The 21882-nt window shown below is 41.6% G+C and overlaps 1 protein-coding gene and 1 pseudogene across 1 annotated transcript in view; both read right to left on the reverse strand.

Annotated features, from left to right (window-relative positions):
• The window catches only part of CNTNAP2 (contactin associated protein 2), a 1109924-nt gene that overhangs the window by 900964 nt on the left and 187078 nt on the right, over nucleotides 1–21882 (reverse strand). The window lies entirely within an intron of this gene.
• On the reverse strand, nucleotides 7889–9840 carry LOC132779741 (myocyte-specific enhancer factor 2A pseudogene; annotated as a pseudogene).

Raw genomic sequence — 21882 nt, forward strand, 5'->3', positions numbered from 1 at the left:
TTTTCCGATGCGCCTTCCCAGATTAGGAAATCTCCACTATCAAGTCCCATAAGCACTTTACCAGAACCAATGATTGTTGCACATCGCACATTGCACTTGCCCTAGAAGCCCTTTATACACCCCCTGTCACATCAGCACTTTTAATTCTTGTACCCACCTTGTGGCCTGGCCCAGTCTTATTGTGTTTTAGTGTATTGTGCCTGTTGTTTACTTTGCTTATTTTGTTTTTAATTGTTTGATTTCCTTGATTGTATCGTTATGTTGTGTTGTTGAGGCCTCGGCCTGTGTAAGCCGCATCGAATCCTTTGGGAGATGCTAGTGGGGTACAAATAAAGTATATATATATATATATATATATATATATATAAACTGGAGGATTGGGACTTTGGGGAACTGGTGTGTTTCAGAAAGTATAAAAGTAGAATCCAGTGTTTACATGCAGCACTTAGGCAACAACTGGTTGGTCCTTGCAATAGAAGAAACATATTTTCCTGAGTGCCAAAAACCTAGGCAATTTGCTTTTAAAGCAGAAACAAAACTGAAGGAGGGCTTTAGCAGCAACCTTTCTGGTTAATAGCACCTTCTTTCTGCAGCACTTTCTTTCATTAGTTGGACTTTGAATTCTCCGCTGAATTCTCAATTGCAGGTTGACAAATAGATTTAATGCTTTCTGCACAACAGTTAAAACAACATGAGACTTCTAGGGTTCATTGTGTAACACCTGAAAACTTTATTTTTAAGTCACATTTACTTCAATTATCCGGCATTACCCATAGTATCATCCACTTCTTGTCCACTAAAATGGCAAATCCAAAATAAACTAACTATACTTAACAATATTTATGCCATGCTTAATTGTGTTGAAAATTATCCTCTTTTAAGGTCTATTGAACACTTTTAACAGGGGTAAGTAACAGTAACACCTAAGAAATTTACACTGCTACCATGGCAGAAATGGATATCTAATCTTTTGAATCATCACTAAAAGGGGGCAAGAATGTTTTCTTACAATGAAAGCCTTTGTTAAGAAGAAAATTGGTATTGCGAGGAACAAAAGAGCTGCTGAAAATGACAAGACCACATCTAGTTCCTCTTCCTCCCTCTCCAAAATAGAACAATTTATCCTATATCTTTTCACTGTGCTACAGTATTTTTCCATATGCCCCCAATGACAGCCACTAATGATTGTCAGGAAAGGGAAAGTGTTCAACACAGTGATGTCAACAGAGAGAAGGAAATCGTTTTAGATGCTGTGAATTGGAATTTCAACATTAGCTGGGCTGGCCCAAGATGTATATTGAAATGTTTTCTGTTCCATTTTATTATGCCTTTGCACAAGAAACTAATTTATTGTGACAGCATTATAGAAAAATTAGATCTTCCATAAGTATGCCATATATATTCACATATATGCTGACATCATATATACGGTAAGTTAAGAGCAGGTTTTGGGAGCAAAAATAGTCTGGTTTCAGACCTCATCATAAAGCCCTGGCAAAGTGTCCCACTTTGCCAAGCTTTTGTGAGGAAAGAGGGGATAGCAGAGGGGATAGTCACCCTGCATGGAGTTCCCTCTTGGTGATGATTTCCACATCATATGGGGAATGTGTTGCCATTGCGGAGAGGTCCTGTGCTGGTTCTATTGGAGCCAACACAACATGGGAAGCCTCCCATGTTGGAGTAGAGGCATCCGACAACTCGTTAACCCTGGTTGGGGCTGTGGCCTACACTAAAAGTCACAAAATCTTGTGTGATGTCCATCATCAGCCTCTGTCCCCCAGACAGGGCGAAAGTGCCCCAAGACACTAACATCACCAAGTCTGATGAGGCTGTTAGGAGCACCTAGCTCCTCTACTTTCTCTGTTGAACTGGGACAGCTACAAAAGAGCTCCCCCCAGCCAGTCATGCCGGCCACATGACCTTGGAGGTGTCTACGGACAACGCTGGCTCTTCGGCTTAGAAATGGAGATGAGCACCACACCCCAGAGTCAGACATGACTGGATTTAATGTCAGGGGACTACCTTTACCTTTACCTTTTTTTAGGCCTTATAAAGTGACCATAGCAATACTGTGGCAGAAAGAGATATCCTACTGACTCATGTGAAAGTTGATGCAGGTTTTGTGGGTTGATTTTAGACATTTTTCCCTGACTTACATGCAAGTATATAGGGCAGGAGTCCTCAAACTTTTTAAACCGGGGGCCAGTTCACTGTTCCTCAGACCGTTGGAGGGCTGGACTATAGTTTTTTTAAAAAAAAATCAATTAAAAAATTCCTATGCACATTGCACATATCTTATTTTGCTGTGTGGAAGGGTCCTTAGAGGGGGTTCTTTCTAGCCCTCTTTAGGCAGTAATTCCAGGAGCATAGAATGGGAAACCAAACGTTTTCTCCCCTACGAACCATCAAGATTATTAAGATCATCTGGAGAGGCCCTGCTCTCGGTCCCACCGGCCTCGCAAGCGCGCCTGGTGGTGACGAGGGACAGGGCCTTCTCGGTGGTGGCCCCGTGACTCTGGAACTCTCTCCCTCTGGAGGCCAGAACCGCCCCATCCATCCTAACATTTAGGAAACTGGTGAAGACGTGGCTGTGGAGTCAGGCCTTCGATGAATGAGACAACACCATAGGACCCTGGATGAAAGTTGATGTAGATCCATCTTAATAGGACGACTGACCACTGTAGTTTTATATATATTGTTTTTAAAGTTGTTTTTGTAATTGTGATATATGATATTTTAATGAGTGTATATGTTTTCTTTGGCTGGAAACCGGGCTGAGTACCTCAATGAGGTTGAGAAGCTCGGTATAGAAAACTGTGAAATAAATAAATAAATAAATAAATAAATCTTCCTATTTCTAGTCTGAACAAAATCTGGCTACCAGTATTAAAAAAAACTCTAAAATTATAACTGTAAATAAAGAACAACACTCAAACACAGGGGAACTCCAGACAAGAAAAAATCAGGGCCAGCTAATCACTTCTCAACAAAGGATTCTTCCTAAAAACTGTCAGGCTATGAAATGGTAATCAAGGTGGCCAATTGAAACATTCATACCTAACTCCAACTGACAAGAGTTCTTTCTCCCACCCTGGATCTTCCACAATTTTCCTAGTTAAAGGTTTTCCTCTGACATGAAGTCCAGTCATGTCTGACTCTGGGGTGTGGTGCTCATCTGCATTTCTAAGTCGAAGAGCTGGCATTGTCCGTAGACACCTCCAAGGTCATGTGGCCAGCATGAATGCATGGCGCGCCAGGGCAGCCTCCCTTGGCTGGCTCATGCTGCCCATTGGGCCCGATGGGCAGCTTGAGCCTGCCAAGGGAGGAGCAGCCCCGCGCAGCCTACTCGTGCTTTACGCGCGAGTAGGCCACACGGAGCAGCTGCCTTTGGCTGGTTCACGCTGCCCATCGGGCCTGACGGATAGCATGACCCCGCCAAGGGAGGAGCAGCCCTGTGTGACCTACTCGCGCATAAAACATCTTGCGAGGTGCTTTACACGCAAGTAGGCCACCCGGAGCAGCTGCCCTTGGCTGGCTCACGCTGCCCATTGGGCCTGACGGATAGCGTGAGCCAGCCAAGGGAGGGGCACTGTGTGGGGAGGGGCGCTCCTCCTCCGCGGGCCGGATAAGTGCCCTTGGCGGGCCAGAAGTGGCCCGCGGGCCATAGTTTGGGTACCCCTGATATAGGGTATATCCAATGAACAGTCATAAGATATATGAGTATGTATTTGCTAAACAAAGCAGAACTAATCGTGCATGAGAAAATTAAGATACCTGCCAATTTGATAAAGATAACTCCAAAGAGTGTAAGAAAAGAAAAAAAGTTCAATTTTCCCCTGTCAATTTGATAGAATTTATGAAGAATAAATAGCTGTTGGTTAATTGACCATAATTTACTGTTGAATCAAATCAGCAGTACTCCTGCTGTTCAGAACATCTTGCCAGCTAATGTAGGTAAAATTGTACAAATCCCAGAAGCAGGTGTTTAATAAAAGATCTGATGATCTCTGTTCTGCCAGGATCCGGTGTGTCAGGCTCTCCAACCTCCAGCCCCTGGGTTCCACTGTGGCAATTTTAATTACTGATAATTTACTGAAGCTTGGCCTTGGACGAAAGTTCAGCCACATGGTCAGGCAATTCAGGAAATAAGAAACAACATGGTTGAGGGAGACCAGAGAGCTGAATTATTCACTTAAATGAATTGTGCTTCCTTCTAGTATCTGCTAACTTCTTCAGTTCAAATCAATATATTTGAGATTTTAAATATTTGGGAGAAACTTCTAGAAAATGCTTCTTTGTATATTATTTTCCACTGCATCTCATGACACTTCTTCATCCATTTGTAACTAATAAAGAAAAAGTTTAGCAAAGAATTGTGAAGTTTATATTTATGATGGCTTACAAGTATTTTGAATTTAGCAGTTATTCTGATAGTTGACATGCAATGGATCTTAAGATCTGATTGAATTTACAACCAGTGTGAAACAGGAGTTATTATTTGAGAGCTGATACCCACTGCCAAATAAAACCATGAGAGTCAAAATAATCTCTGGGAAACGTTTTCTCTTATAAAAAAACCTCCATCAACTTGAATGGGACTGACTTCTATTACAGACAGTAGCACTGACCTGTATGTAAGCATTTGGGGTGGGCAATTTTTCATTATTATTTTATTTATTTATTTACTATATTTGTATACCACCCTTCTCAGCCCTCAGGCCACTCCTTAGCCATTGCAAGTTGTATCAGATTTGTTAAAATCATAGTTATGATGTGATATCCGATGTGTGGGCATGGCCCACACCAAAAACTTTAAAATTGAAACTTACCCAATACTTTTTTCATCTAAATTTTGCAAATCCCAGAAGCCCCCCAAAGTCAGTTTCATTTTCAGTGTGAAGGAAGGCAAAGCCAAAAAGGCTTGTTTTCCTCTCTAAAGTAATGGTTTCTCATTATTCAGACAGGGAAGCAGTAGGGAGAAATAAAGCAGAATTCACTAAGAAAGAGAATGAAAAAGCACAGAATTCTGGGAAATGTAGTTTGGGAAGGTGAGGAGCCCTGTGAGAGAATTCAAAAGGCCCTGTCCTAAACTACATTTCCCAGGATTCTGCTCACCATCAGAAAGACCCAATCATAGGTGAAACATTCTGAGACTTGACGGGCTAACAGTTGTAAATGTGTTCTACTGTTGTAGTAAGTTTCACCCCAATAGCTGTAAAAAGGAGGGAGAAACGAGCCCCTGAATTTCCCCACTTGCACAATTACTATAATGATGAAATTTCTTTACTTTCGTTATAGTAATAAAAGTTCCACTAACTACTAGGGCTGGGTAACCATGGAAAAATTTGTTTCTAAACTCGATTAGTTTTTAGGGGGTTTTTGCGTTTCGTTTTTTAAAAGAATTCCGAAATTTTTCTTTAAAAAAGTTCAAAATATATGAAATTTCATAAAATTACGAAACAATTACGAAACAATTTCGAAACAATTACGAATCGATTCGTTAATGGCGGATGCGATTGCGCAATATGCTAAAAAAAAAAAAACCCTCCAAATGGGACAGGGGGAACTTCTGAAGCTTCCCTCTCCCTCTGTTGTTGACTGTTGGTGTGATAATTTATTTTTTATCACTGATAAAACAAACAACAACCCTAAAACTTGCACCAGACATACGGAAATAATTACGAAACAATTACGAAAGAATTACGAATCGATTACGAAACAATTACAAAACAATTACGAAATAAATTGAAAGATTTGTTTCGATTTTTAATTACTCCTGCATGGCTCAATATCGGATCATAAGCTAATTTAAATACGAATTAATAACAAATTACAAAATTAACGAACGAAACCGCCCAACCCTACTAACTACACTTTAGAAACACTTTAGAAATGTAATTCTGGTGTCCCCTAAATTTGTTATGAGTTTTGAAACATTTTTTTCATCGATTGCACAGCCCTAGTAAGCATGGATTAATATTCAAGTTTCAAAATCAGAATGAAATCTAATATTCAAAATGGAAAATTAAATTTCATATTAGAAATTTCATATTCATATTAACTCCTTTTTTGACATTTTGAATATTTGAAAGCAGTTACTTCTGTTTTATCAAGAAGCCTCTCCTCGTGGAACAGGAATGTCAGTCAAACTGTCCTTTAGAGACAATTGGTGTCTCAGAGGAAAAGATAGTTCTTACTTTCCATAATTGAGGCATTCATCTTGATTGCGGACAATTAATATTTAAATGAGTCCTCCAGAAACTGTTTCATACTGATACTCTTGTTTGGCAACATTAAAATATTCTCATATCTTCTGCGCAACCTGCTATGCCTTCTAAAACATATGGCTATTGGCTATACAATGCTTTCCCTCATCAAAAGTGATGTCTATGCATATAAAGTATCTGCAGGTCTATGTTTAGTATTCTAGGTATATGCCTTTCAAACTAAATGTTTGTTTACCTGTGACAAATTCTCCCAATCCATTGCCCCTGAACTAAGAAATGTTGACTATGAAATTTATAAATTCTACAAATTATTATTTTATTTATTTATATTCCATATGAACATTAGGAAGAACTGCTTCCCTGGACACTAGGACGCAGAACAATGGCTTCAAACTACAAGAAAGGACATTCCATTTGAACATTAGGAAGAACTTCCTGACTGTGAGAGCTGTTCAGCAGTGGAACTCTCTGCCCTGGAGTGTGGTGGAGGCTCCTTCTTTGGAAGCTTTTAAACAGAGGCTGGATGGCCATCTGTCAGGGGTGCTTTGAATGGAATTTCCCTGCTTCTTGGTAGGGGGTTGGACAGTATTTTGCCCCCCCCCCCACCCCAACCAATTACTGATATATATTTTCTGTTCATCGTGGGAGTTCAGTGTGCCATATTTGGTTCAATTCCATCATTGGTGGATTTCAGAATGCTCTTTGATTTTAGGTGAAATATACATCCCAGTAACAGGCCCGTAGCCAGGATTTTGTTCCGGGAGGGGCTGAGTTTGATTCGGGGGGGGGGGGGGGGGAGGGGGCTGAGTCTACCCTAGCAAACCTTTTGTATTGTTACCCCAATACCCCCATGCATATGGGATATATTGAGTATGGTGATCAGATCATGATATGAATAAACATAACAGTTTAAATAATGGACAGGTAAGGCCTTTTCGCGAACCACCATGAAAATTTCGGGGGGAGGGGGCTGAAGCCCCCCAACCCCCCCCCCCCCGGCTACATGCCTAATCTGCCCATTTGAACTTGATACTGGTCAACCTTACTTCTACAAACAAAAACCTACCTATGTGTGCCCAAGTATCCTTGCAGTACATCTGTTTTCTCTTAATCTGTTGTCTGCTAGATTGCATCTTGGAGATTCCTCTCTGCCTTTGGATTTGCAACTGAATCAAATACTAAACTATCTGATTTTCACTATTTCTTCTCCCCACAAACAAGTCTCCAACAATTATGAACATTTGTAGCATTTTAAAAACCTGCATCTGCTTAATCACCTCCCAATATATATAGATATAGAGATAGACAGGAAATTCACAGATTCTAGTGGGAAATGGTTTTAGCTTTGCCTGGCATTATGAAAAGCTTGGTGATAGATTTTAATAATCAAATTTATCTTTCATATTCATATAAGGGAAAAGAGACCTCTCATTTAGCCATGGATGACCTTTTCTGTTGGATTCCGCCAGGGCTACCCAGCCAGTTGAAAGCATGAATTTTAAACACATGTCCTCTGTTTGGGTTTCTGTCCTCTGTGATTAATGTGTATTTTACAGAAATGCGTTGATATGTATCTGTTATGGAACTGCATTTTAATATGAGTGTTTGTAGGACTTTTATAGTATTTGTGTATTTTTGACTGTGCTGTGACATGCCATGAGTCATGGGGAGAGGTGGGTAAGAAATAAAATAATAATAATAATTCCAAGGTCGCTTCCTCTGGGTGGAGGGGAGAATTTGGTAAGCATCACTTTGCTCAGGCCGTTCCGACTCCTGGTGCTGCTCAGCAAGCCTGGTGAAGCTCAGGAGTTCACAAAGCCATTCCCCATTGGACTCGAACCAGCTCCAATTGGCACTGAGAGATTTGTTGTCGTCAACATACCACTTGCGCTGTCTGTGCTGGATGTCCTTTGGGGACCCCCATGTGATATGTTTCAGTGCAAGGAGGCTTGAGGAGGGGTCAACATGTGCTTTTCATCTCAAGAACAGACAAGCATCCCAAGCTCTGAGGATCACCTGGGAAGGAATCCCACTGGAGCATTGCAACGCACCCAAATACCTGGGAGTCACTCTGGACTGTGCTCTTACCTACAAGAAGCATTGCCTGAACATCAAGCAAAAAGTGGGTGCTAGAAACAATATCATACAAAAGCTGACTGGCACAACCTGGGGATCACAACCAGATACAGTGAAGACATCTGCCCTTGCGCTATGCTACTCTGTTGCTGAGTACGCATGCCCAATGTGGAACACATCTCACCACGCTAAAACAGTAGATGTGGCTCTTAATGAAACATGCCGCATTATCACGGGGTGCCTGCGCCCTACACCACTGGAGAAATTACACTGCTTAGCCGGTATTGCACCACCTGACATCTGCCAGGAAGTAATAGCCAATAGTGAAAGGACCAAGGCAGAGACATCTCCAGCTCACCCCCTGTTTGGTATCAACTAGCACGTCAATGACTTAAATCAAGAAATTGTTTTCTAAGATCTACAGAGACACTCACGGGAACACCTCAGCAAGCAAGAGTCCAAAAGTGGCAGGCTCAAACCCAGAACCTCAACCAATGGCTGATACCAAATGAGAGACTCCCATCTGGGCACACAGAAGACTGGGTGACTTGGAAGGCACTGAACAGACTGCACTCTGGCACCACGAGATGCAGAGCCAACCTCAAGAAATGGGGCCACAAAGTGGAATCCCCAACATGCGAGTGTGGAGAAGAGAAAAACACTGACCACCTGCTGCAATGTACCCTGAGCCCTGCCTCATGCACAATGGAGGACCTTCTTGCAGCAACACCAGAAGCACTCCAAGTGGCCAGATACTGGTCAAAGGACATTTAATCAACTATCAAACCCATACATTTTGTATTTTGTCTGTTTGTTTGCTTTGTTTTGTTAGAAATGTAATACAATTGACTGGTTGCCCTGACACGACAAATAAATAACATGGTGGCATCCATCAAAGTGGAACTGGCAGCCAGTGCTGGAGGGACAGGTGAGGTGCCAGGGTGGCTGTACGTTAAAGAAGTGGGGCTGGACATAAGAACCATGACCAATATGGAGAAGTTCTGCAAAGGCAACCCAGGAGGGCCTTGCTTGAAAATAAAATCACTATCTTCATTTAGTTTGCTGAATCTGTCCTCCAAGAGTGGACTGTGCTCAAAGTAATTGTCAGCATCAGGGCTCTCATAACCATTAAGGCCTTTCTTTCTTAAAGTCTCAGCAATATCTGAGTTGGTTGTGCTCTCAAGCGGTTCATTGTACTCCTTGTATTTGAGGAGAACTTTGTCCATATCCATGTTTGCATACTGAAAGAGCTTGTTAGAACTGTTAAAAATGATGTGTGCTATTTCACAGTCACAAAGAACACTCAGTTCATAGGCTTTCTACATTAATCCAAACTTCCTCTTTGTGAAGGTCACCTGCCTATTCCGTTCGTCCATTACTCTTGTGATCTGTATTTTCTTCCTCCCCATGTTAACACTTTCCTACTTTATAATCCAGAAGCACATGTAAACAAATCCACAATCTTTGTATCTTAGCACATGGTAGTCAGTTCCGTTCTACTACTAAAGCCTTCATGCAACGCTGTCTCCAAAAAGAAAAAACCTCTTCCAAGCTGTGGGTTGTTGTAGGTTTTTCCAGGCTATATGGCCATGTTCTGGAGGCAATTTTTCTCCTGACGTTTCGCCTGCATCTATGGCAAGCATCCTCAGACGTAATGAGGACCTCATTACCTCTGAGGATGCTTGCCATAGATGCAGGCGAAATGTCAGGAGAAAAATTGCCTCCAGAACATGGCCATATAGCCTGGAAAAACCTACAACAACCCATGGGATTCCGGCCATGAAAGCCTTCGACAATACTCTTCCAAGCTTCTCTCCATGACCTCTTCCTCCTTCCTTCCTTCCTTCCTTCCTTCCTTCCTTCCTTCCTTCCTTCCTTCCTTCTTTCCTTCCTTCCTTCCTTCCTTCCTTCCTTCTTTCCTTCCTTCGGCCTCCCCAACTGAGGCACCTTCCGAGACACAGGCACGGGCAGAGTGATCCCCTCGCAGTGCTCTGCCAGGACTGGGACTACTTCCTCACCCCTTCCCCACACTCACCAGGTGTGGTCTACTCCACGAGTATCGTCTGCTCCATGAGGTTATGACTCCATGAGTGTGGTCAACTCCATGAGGTTACAACTGAATAATAATAATAATAATAATAATAATAATAATAATAATAACTAGCTGTCCCCTGCCACGCGTTGCTGTGGCCCAGTCTGTTGATCTGGAAAATAAAGTAATGAGAAAGTGTTGGTTTCTAATATATGTAATTTCTTTATGCTTTTGGGTAAACAGTATTTCTTGCTGTTTCTTTGTCAGTGTTGATATGGAGAGTGTCTGGTTTGCCTATTCTGGAACATGCAACATATCATTGTCCTTCTTTCAAATCTATGATACTATATCTGTGTGTGTGTGTGAATAATATCTATCTATCTATCTATCTATCTATCTATCTATCTATATCTATGGTTGGATGGCTCTTAGTCAGGAGGACTTTGATTACGTTTTCTTGCCCTAATGAAGGGAGTTGGACTGGATGGCCTTAAGTATTTTCTGTTGGTCATGGGGGTTCTGTGTGGGAAGTTTGCCCCAAATCTGTCTGTTTTCATATTTGGGTGTATTGAGTGCTTGTGTCAAGTTTGGTCCGGATCCATCATTGTTTGAGTCCACAGTGCTCTCTGGATGTAGGTGAACTACAACTCCCAAACTCAAGGTCAATGCCCACCAAACCCTTCCAAGTATTTTCTGTTGGGTCATGGGAGTTGTGTGTGCCAAGTTTGGTTCAATTCCATCGTTCATGGAGTTCAAAATGCTCTTTGATTGTAGGTGAACTATAAATCCGAGCAACTACAAGTCCCAAATAACAAAATCATAATTTTTTTGAGTGATGGTCACTCCTTGTGTTGTGAGACATTTTGTTGCCAAATTTGGTGTGATTTTGTTCATTGGTTCTTTTATTTTTAAGGTACTCATTATGCACAGAGCATATATATATAATAATGTCTCCTGTGACACTACATCTATATCTTCAATTTTTTCCATCACCAACTAAACCATAATTGCAGGTGCCAGGGGCATGAAGGCTTTGGGACTCTCTCTGCAAAGTTTACCAGCTTTTCTTGCTGACCTTCAGGCATTAATTTAAGATTACTCTATTTTGGAGAGCTTTCAGAATTTACCTAAGTTTGTGTAATTTCTACTGCTGCTTTCCATATTTTTTTTTTTAAAAAATATTATTTTAATTCTGTTTTATTGTTAAATATCAGTGCTTTAGCAAAAAAGGTAAAGGTAGTCCCCTGACATTAAGTCCAGTCATGTCTGACTCTGGGGTGTGGTGCCCATCTCCATTTCTAAGCCGAAGAGCCAGCGTTGTCCGTAGACACCTCCAAGGTCATGTGGCCGGCATGACTGCATGGAGCGCCGTTAGCGCTTTAGCAAATGATGAATGAAATCAACCCCTTCTAGCTCAATTCCTAATTAGCTTTCATTCTGCACATGCCCACCTAATTCTGCTCAAAGAGCCTAATCTTTTCACTTGACTGATTTCTTGTTACAACCTGAGAAGTATTAATTTGCCAGTGTCACAACCACATGCCGTTTATTATTTTTTGACCAGTGCATCAGTTATTACTGTCATGTGCATAAAAAAAATCATTTTGCAAGTGATTACGCAACCATATAAACTTGACCTTTAAATCACACGAATTATTTATAGTGTCTCCTTTTCTTGATTAAATACTCCAGCTGACCCATAAGATAAATAAGGATACAGTTATGGAGGTTTCAGATTAATGAGGTGGATTGGTTCAAGTTCTGTTTAAAATGTCTGAGAGAGCAGAAGATATTTTGTAGGCATAACCTCATATTCACAGAAGATGGAGAGCATTTTCTGACTTATACAGGTGTGAATATATTATAGTAATTCATTTTTTGGTTAATGGCATGTGCTTTAATGCATCCAATATTCTACTGAACCTGTGGAACTTAGGGTGAATAGGCATGTGCAACGATCAGCTGAAGCTCTAGGGAATAATACTTTTAATATATTCCCTAGCACACACACTCTCACGTTCCTTTGGCTGTTATCTTGCCCACAGCTGTTCCCCAATGTAAACTGGACTGAATGACTGTTCAGCCGTTAGCACCAATTTGAAGGAACGGAGTAGAGGTCTTTGTTTTCTAAGGTTCCCACTGGACACCTGTTACAAAGCTCGATGCTTATTGAGGTATTACTGCCACCACTCAAATAGATTTTGAGAATTTAACTTGATGTTGTGTCTGAGGTAAAGCTTGTTGTGCCCCAGCCCTTCCTTTAACTGCCTCTAAAGTGTCTGAGGCGAAAAGATGCTAGAATTTACTGGAACAGGCTTAATGGAAGGAATCACTATGAAGACTTTATGGAAAGCTGAACTAGAACAAAGTTTATTTAAATATATTGGAACAAACAACTGGATTCTTCTTTGAGTTACAAAAGCGTATATGGTTGGCACAGCACAATCTTCTTAAACGGTTTCTAAGTCCTAACCAGCTTACTGGACTCCCCAACTGGGTATCTGTTCTTCGACGTGAGCAAGTTCCCTCTGACAGACTAAACCTATCTGTCCCCTCAGCGTACCTAGCTTTCCTAGAATACCCTGTTCTTTAGAGAGTACAAACAACCAGCGTGTTTTCTTCCACACCAGTTCACAGGTGGCTATTGACCCTCCAGGCCACTCTATAGCCACACCTGTCTTCAACACTCTCCCTCAGGAAATCTTCAGTTCATTTGAAAATCCACCCTCTCCCTTCAGATCTAAAATCCAATCTCTATCCTTCTGCTCTTAAAACCCTTCTCTCTCTGATGTTAAATCCCATCTCCCCCTGTCAGCAATTGCCTTCCTCTTTTCACTGACAGCTCCAGCTCCTCCCATCTGTCCTAGCCAATCCTGGCATAGCTAAACTCCTCCCCTATGCTGAACTGACTTTCCTTGCATTCCCTCACTAAGATGGAGTCGGCTCACTGTCTTTGCAGGCTGCGGCCTAATCAGAAAGGTATGAGTTCACTACAGCATGCCAACATTGCCTTTGAAATGAGCAGGCACAGTCTTGCTCCTTCCTCTTTGAGTTCAGTCTATGAGGAAAGTGTCTGAACAGACCTCTAAAAATTTCCCTAGAATTGGTGTTGGAGCCTCCACGTGTGTTTTGATTATTTGGATCAGAAGGTTTGGAAATGGTTTGACACACAAGCAGAGGCTCTCTCCTCCTGCCATTGAGAGAGGAACAATGCATGCTCCTCACTCAATGAGCATGCATTGAGTGAACTTGGGGAAGAGATATGGCTCTAGGGGAGTTTCACAGGTCAGACTGATAACTCTGGCAGACCAATGTTCTACATTACTCCATAGATGTTTACAACAGCTTGGTTAGCGTCAATATGAAGTATTTTGGCCACATAATGAGATGACAGGAAAGCTTAGAGAAGACAATTATGCGAGAGGAAATGGAAAGAAAAAGGAAGAGGGGCTGACCAAGGGCAAGATGGGTGGATGATATCCTTGAAGTGACTGGCTTGACCTTGAAGGAGCTGGGGTGGTGACGGCTGACGAGCTCTGGCGTGGGCTGGTCCATGACGTCACAAAGAGTTGGAAGCGACTGAATAAATGAATGAATGATCTCTGGTGATTGAACTTGCCAGGTGCTATATGGGAATCATAGTCTCAGGAGTAGGAGGGAGATCAAAATCTTGTTTACTCAAAATATGGCAATATGGTATTAATTTAAACTTAATCACATAATGATGGTTTTAAATGTATCTGTTTTCTACTCAATTATAAGCATTTTAAGCCATTGCTACAATGTTTTTAATTATATCTTTTGTTTGAACCCATCATGGCTTGTTTATGTTTTCCAACATAGTGTGCACACATCACTTTTACATGTGTTTAAGATGTTTATAACTATTGCATTGCCTTATAATCCACTGACTGTCATAAAGAGAGACTCTGGCTGTTATCTGCCAGTTCCCTCAATTCCACAACTGGTGTAGGTAGAACTGGCTAGCAGAACCTCCTGGGTCAGTACTGGTGGTGGTCTGAGTCTTCAAGGAAGCAGGAGAGATGGCTTTTCTGCCCCTACACTTCCACAGGTAAAGACACACCAGGCTTTGGCAATGACAGCAGCAGTAGCTTGATCTTCCTCCTCTAACAAAAAGTGCTAGAATATTTCAGGCTCTGTTGGAATTTTGCTTTTATCTGCTAGCACCATAAAAGGTACAGCAGCTGCATGGCAGGTTACCTTACAGTGAAGTATGTTGATTATCACCTTGGATCCAATTAATGTGCATAATTCAGTGTCCAGATTTCACAGTTGAATGTTTGTTTCCTCCTCCTAACGGTGTGGCAAGCAACCTAAGCTTTTAATATGTGCACCTTTGAAGAGGATTAGTTCCTGGATTAATCTTTTTACAAAGCACACACAGAAATAATTGAGAGAGACAACCAAGTTTTCCCTTCATGTTACTAGAAGACCTATCTATGAATTTACTAGCTAATTTCAGGGGTGAATGCTGATCCTTATGTAAACAAATTATATTGCACCATCTACCAAAAAAGAGAAAAGTATTGTAGTCTTGCTATAAATTCAAAATATACGAGGGGTATTTTTTAAGTTAGGTCCGTTTTGTTGTAGACACTAGTAGTTCGTACGCATACCGCAACGAGTGCGTGCGTCGTGTACCGGGATGCCTCGGGAACAACTGTGCTCAGTTTCTGCTCTGTAGCTAACCTGTACGGTTCTGTTCTGTGCTTTAAAAATGTTTAAGACTATCAACTCACCAGCCGCATGTGAGGTTCGCTCAGTGATACGGTTTTTGCCAGCAAGGAACCTGCCTGCTGCAGAAATTCATTGACAGATTTGTGAAGTGTACGGTGATACTGTTATGAGTAAAAACAAAGTGTATAAGTGGGTATGACAATTCAAAGATGGCCGTGACAATGTCCATGATGAGGACCGTTCCGTCACCATTCTTTGATTACAGACGATTTAGTTAACGGAGCAGGAGGCAAGTTTTTATGAAGAGGGTATTTTAAAATTGGTTCAGAGGTATGATAAGTGTTTGAACAAATTTGGCAACTATGTTGAAAAATAGAGTGAAGTATGTACTTTCTGAAAATAAATTTACTTTTTTGAAATAAACTTTCGTTGTGTACTTATGTTCCAACGGACCTTACTTAAAAAATACCCCTTGTTTTTCATAGAATCATAGGGTTGGAAGAGACCACATGGGCCATTAAGTCCAACTCCCTCCCATTCAGGAAAAGCACAATCAATGCACCCCTGACAGATGGCCACCCAGCCTCTGTTTAAAAGCCTCCAAAAAAGAAGCCTCCACCACGCTCTGAGGCAGAAAGTTCCACTGTAGAACAGCTCTTGCAGTCAGGAAGTTCTTCCTAATGTTCAGGTGAAATCTCCTTTTAGATGCACTATTTAAAAAATGGAATAAGAAAATCCCAAACATGGGATTCCAAATTGAAGGCCCACCACACCCAGTTACCACGGCACAATTGATCTGTTAGACATGAAAAGATAAGGAGGAAGAGGAATTGCAGCAGACTGTTCGAAGAGGTGTGTTGGGAAAACAGCTCCTAGCATATATATTATTTATTTATTTTGAACATTTATATCCTGCCCTTCTCACCCTCAAAGGGGACTCAGGGCAGCTTACAACCGGCAATCACTAGATGCCACACAACAATAGTAATAATATCACAATTAAAACATTAACTAAACAGTATATTACAACATTCATTTAACAGTTAGCAAATCCAAGTCCAAATCTGAATCTACATATTGTCTTATATCGGAGCATTTCAGGTGGCATACAATAAAATCAATTTGAATCATTTAAAACAATTAAGGACAATAAAAACAATTCAAAGACCAAAACTGTCTTAAGGCAATTAACAAAACAGGATAGTTTAAAGTCAGTTGAAACCATTTAAAACTACTCATGTGTGTAAATTTGAATGAAGTCAACAAAGCACCCAAAGGATAGTAAACAGCCATGTTTTTGGGTTGCTGTAAGTTTTTCGGGCTGTACGGCCACGTTCCAGAAGCATTCTCTCCTTACGTTTCACCTGCATCAATGGCAGGCATCTTTAGAGGTTGTGAGGTCTGCTGGAAAGTAGGAAAATGGGGTTATATATTTATATAAGCAGGATATATTATAACCCCCATTTTCCTAGTTTTCAAAAGACCTCACAACCTCTGAGGATGTCTGCCATAGGTGCAGGTGAAACGTAAGGAGAGAATGCTTCTGGAATGTGGCCATATAGCCTGAAAAACTTACATGGCCATGGAAGCCTTTGACAAGCCATGTTTTTCCTTGGCACCAGATGGCCAGAATAGTTGGCACCAACCAGGCCTTCAAGGGAAGGGTATTCCATAACCGTTATGCCACAGCAATAAAGGCCCCTTCTCCCACAAGCTCTGCCTGATAGGACAGAGAGGAAGGCCACTCTAGAAACCTCAAATCACAAGCTGGACGATATAGGAAGAAGAGTTCCTTCAGGTATCGAGGTCCCAAGCCATCTGAGGCTTTGAATGTCATCACCAATATTTAGAATTCAGACCAGAAACATATTGGGAGATATTACATGCTTTCTGTGTGGTGCTGCAATTAGTGAATTGGCTTTCTCTAGCCCAGCTTACAAATCCTTTTCAAGGGAAGTCCCATGTAGAGAGTTTCACAGCAATCTGATCAGGAAATTACCAATCCATGTATTAATGTGGCTAAGTCATCCCTGTACAGACAAGCATCCCGAGCTCTGAGGATTACCTGGGAAGGAATCCCACTGGAGCATAACAGCACACCCAAATACCTGGGAGTCACTCTGGACTGTGCTCTGACCTACAAGAAGCACTGCCTGAAAGCAAGCAAAAAGTGGGTGCTAGAAACAATATCATATGAAAGCTGACTGGCACAACCAGGGGATCACAACCAGACACACTGAAGACATCTGCCCTTGCGCTATGCTACTATGCTGCTGAGTATGCATGCCCAGTGTGGAACACATCTCACCACACTAAAACAGTGGATGTGGCTCTTAATTTCTCCAGTGGATGCGCCCTACACCACTGGAGAAATTACACTGCGTAGCCAGTATTGCACTACCTGACATCTGCTGGGAAGTAGCAGCCAATAGGACCAAGGCAGAGACATCTCCAGCTCATCCCCTGTTTGGGTATCAGCCAGCACGTCAATGACTTAAATCTAGAAATAGTTTTCTAAGATCTACAGACACTCGCTGGAACACCTCAGCAAACGAGAGTCCAAAAGTGGCAGGCTCAAACACAGAACCTCAACCAATGGCTGATACCAAATGAGAGACTCCCCCCTGGGCACACAGAGGACTGGGCGACTTGGAAGGCACTGAACAGACTGTGCTCTGGCACCACGATATGCAGAGCCAACCTCAAGAAAAGGGGCTACAAAGTGGAATCCACGACATGCGAGTGTGGAGAAGAGCAAACCACTGACCACCTGCTGCAATGCAACCTGAGCCCTGCTACATGCACAATGGAGGACCTTCTTGCAGCAACACCAGAAGCACTCCAAGTGGCCAGCTACTGGTCAAAGGACATTTAATCAACTACCAAACTCACAAATTTTGTATTTTGTCTGTTTGTTTGCTTTGTTCTGTTAGAAATGTAATATAATTGACCGGTTGCCCTGACACGACAAATAAAAAAATAAAAAAAATTAAGAGAAGCAGAGGAAAACAGAGACTGCTCCAACAACAAGCTTGCCACCATCACCTGTAAGGTAAGGTGGGAATCATTGGGCCCTTCAGCTGTTGTCCTCATTATTAGATATTAGGGCTGGACGGTTTCGTTCGTTAATTTCGTAATTCGTTATTGATTCGTATTTAAATTAGCTTACGATCCGATATTGAGCCATGCAGGAGCAACTAAAAATCGAAATGAATTTTTAAATTTATTTCGTAATTGTTTCGTAATTGGTTCGAAATCGTTTCGAAATCGTTTCGAAATTGTTTTGTTATTGTTTCAGTATGTCTGGTGCAAGTTTTAGGGTTGTTGTTTGTTTTATCAGTGATAAAAAATATATTATCACACCAACAGTCAACAACAGAGGGAGAGGGAAGCTTCAGAAGTTCCCCCGTCCCATTTGGAGGTGTTTTTTTTGCATATTGCGCAATCGCGTCCGCCATTAACGAATCGATTCGTAATTGTTTCGTAATTGTTTCGTAATTTATGAAATTTCGTATATTTCGAATTTTTTAAAAGAAAAATTTCGGAATTCTTTTAAAAAACGAAACGCAAAAACCCCTTAAAAACTAATCGAGTTTAGAAACAAATTTTTCCGTGGTTACCCAGCCCTATTAGATATACTAGTTGGAACTGGTAGGAGTCATAGTTCAACAGCATCCTCTGAACTTTCTGCATCAATTTTCTTAGATTCCACAAGATGAGTTCCACATTGCTGAAGCCATTGCCATTTTTGCCTTTGGGGAGCCTAGCAACTGAGGAGAAAAATGGCTAGACAACATTCATTTTGGAGCTATTTTTGTGTTGGATTTAACAAAAATAATACTGGTGAGCTACATTATGAACAAAATCATGATCACAAAATCCTTTCTAGTCCAGGTCAAATCAATTGGAAGGACAGTTTGTTTGGAATAGAATTTCATGTCCAAACATGAACTATTTCTGCAGACAAGTTTGGACATCTCTTTTTTGCTCTTTTCTGTCGATGACAATTTCTTTCAAAAGGTAGAAAAACCAATAAATATTACATATTTCCTGCCGAAAGGGCTGTCCAAAGCCATCATGAATAAAATGGCAAGAGTCCTGTTCTGTTTGATCTGTAGCTTTCAGCTCCCACTGGCAAAGGTTTCATTTGCATGTGTATGTGATGCCACTCATTTTAACATGCACCTTGTGGCTAGGAAGTGTCAGAGCCTCATAAAACTATGTTGCAAATGGTTTAATAAACGCTGGATCTCTTCAATTGATAATAAAATGAAATACTGCAAGGCACATAGTGGCTCAGATTGGCTATTGCTATGTGGACTGGGGGCTGCTGGAATTAATTTGCTGGGACCTGCTCAAAGCAGGAGATCCATCACAAAACTGGCGGAGAAAAGAAAGAGGGACAAGAAAAGAAATGAGATACATGCCCCTCAAACATTTCTTTTAACACATTAACACAAGTTATGCTCAAGGAGAGACTTCAAGGACAATAACAAAGACTAGCAATGTGTTTCCTATTTACTGTTTTCTTTTCCTTTCTTTGTTTTTTTTTTCTATTAAGAATTTTAGCCAGGCTGAAGAAAGTGGTTGACATTTTCCTCAGCATCAATAACATAAATTTTATGCACCATTCTTAAAGGAGTCAAAGGAATGGGCCCACTCCTTATTACCTACAGATTATCAAATGCTTAGTAACTTTTCATCATAACCTTAGTCTCCTGCTTCGAAGTGGATTATATTAATTTACACTGCTATATAATCCAGTTCAAAACAGTTCGAGAGCAGTACGTGTGAAAAAGATCTTGGAGTCCTCGTGGACAACAAGTTAAACATGAGCCAACAATGTGATGTGGCGGCAAAAAAAGCCAATGGGATTTTGGCCTGCATCAATAGGAGCATAGTGTCTAGATCTAAGGAAGTAATGCTACCCCTCTATTCTGCCTTGGTTAGACCACATCTGGAATATTGTGTCCAATTCTGGGCACCACAATTCAAGAGAGATATTGACAAGCTGGAATGTGTCCAGAGGAGGGCGACTAAAATGATCAAGGGTCTGGAGAACAAGCCCTATGAGGAGCGGCTTAGGGAACTGGGCATGTTTAGCCTGAAGAAGAGAAGGCTGAGAGGAGATATGATAGCCATGTATAAATATGTGAGAGGAAGCCACAGGGAGGAGGGAGCAAGCTTGTTTTCTGCTTCCTTGGAGACTAGGACGCGGAACAATGGCTTCAAACTACAAGAGAGGAGATTCCATCTGAACATGAGGAAGAACTTCCTGACTGTGAGAGCCGTTCGGCAGTGGAACTCTCTGCCCCGGAGTGTGGTGGAGGCTCCTTCTTTGGAAGCTTTTAAGCAGAGGCTGGATGGCCATCTGTCAGGGGTGATTTGAATGCAATATTCCTGCTTCTTGGCAGGGGGTTGGACTGGATGGCCCATGAGGTCTCTTCCAACTCTTTGATTCTATGATTCTATGATTCTATGATTCTATGGTTTGATTGTATATGGCAGTGTAGAAGGGTCCTTAGACTGTTTCTCCTGCCCCTCCACCTCATCAAATAAAATAAGCTTCACACCTAGCCCTTTACAAAAGCCCTTTGTCTCACCCTGGTCATTCCACAGATATATAAACCCCCTTTTTCCCAGTTCCAGCAGACCTCACCTCTGAGGATGCTTGCCATAGATGCAGGCGAAACGTCAGGAGAAATGCCTCTAGAACATGGCCATATAGCCCGAAAAAACCCACAAGAACTGAGTGATTCCAGCCATGAAAGCCTTCGACAATACAGCAGTGGCATTGTCTGAAGCCTCCAACAATTCTTCCTCTGTACATAAGGCAGGGCATAGTGAACAAGCATACAGATGTGGAGTTGTCTGTTCTGCTCCAGAGTCACATAAGGTGTGGGATTCTTTTAGGTAGTGCCATTTTGCCCGGTTGTCTTTTGATCTGCCCACTCCACTTCGGAGTCCCTTCAGGGACTTCTAAGTTGCCCATTCTTGGTTTGCCCCTGGAGGAAGGCCATCCAGTTGCGATTTCCTGGTTTAGCTGCCCAGAGGGATACCCTTGCTGTTGCTGGGGGGACGCCAAGAGGAGTGGTAGTTCTCATAAAGCTTTTCCTTGATTTGAGTCTACTGGGAGGAGGCTGGTAACCATGTAGTGGGTGGCTTTAACATCCTGTGATTTTTCTGCATGTTTCATTCAATGCTATGTTCACCTGCTTTGCATGGGCAGACCTATGCCAAACAGGGCAGGCATGCTAGGCAGTACAGTAACAGAAAGCTAGGGCTGATGATCTTACTAATTTTGGGTCCGCACCCCATGTGCTGTCAGTAAGTTTCTGCAGGATGTTATTGCGTGCAGCTACTTTGTGCTTGGTGTTCAAGCAGTGTTTCCTATATGCTAGTGTTCGATCTAAGGTGACACCGAGATATTTAGGATGTGGTGTAGTGATTTAAGTATGGTGTAGTGGTTTAAGCATTTGACTTGGAATCTGTTTTTTAAAAATTGTCAGTGTTTTTATGAGTGATGGTCACTCGTTGGCCTGAAAGGTGTATTGTGTCCAAATTTGGTATCAATTCGTCCAGTGGTTTTTAAGTTATGTTACTCCCACAAAAGAACATTACATTTTTATTTATATAGATTACCAAGCATCATGAGACAAAGACTCCTGATCTAAAGGGGATTATCCCACAGATCAGGCTGTGGAACTGACAAATTGCAATTCTTCCCTAACATGGCAATGAAGAATGAGAGGCGTTTCTTGTGAAAAAAACTGGGTGTTCTTTTTTATTTATTTATTTATTTATTTACAGCTTTTATATTCCGCCCTTCTCACCCCTCAGGGGACTCAG

This window comes from Anolis sagrei, chromosome 6 (assembly GCF_037176765.1).
Source record: "Anolis sagrei isolate rAnoSag1 chromosome 6, rAnoSag1.mat, whole genome shotgun sequence".
Taxonomy (NCBI): domain Eukaryota; kingdom Metazoa; phylum Chordata; class Lepidosauria; order Squamata; family Dactyloidae; genus Anolis; species Anolis sagrei.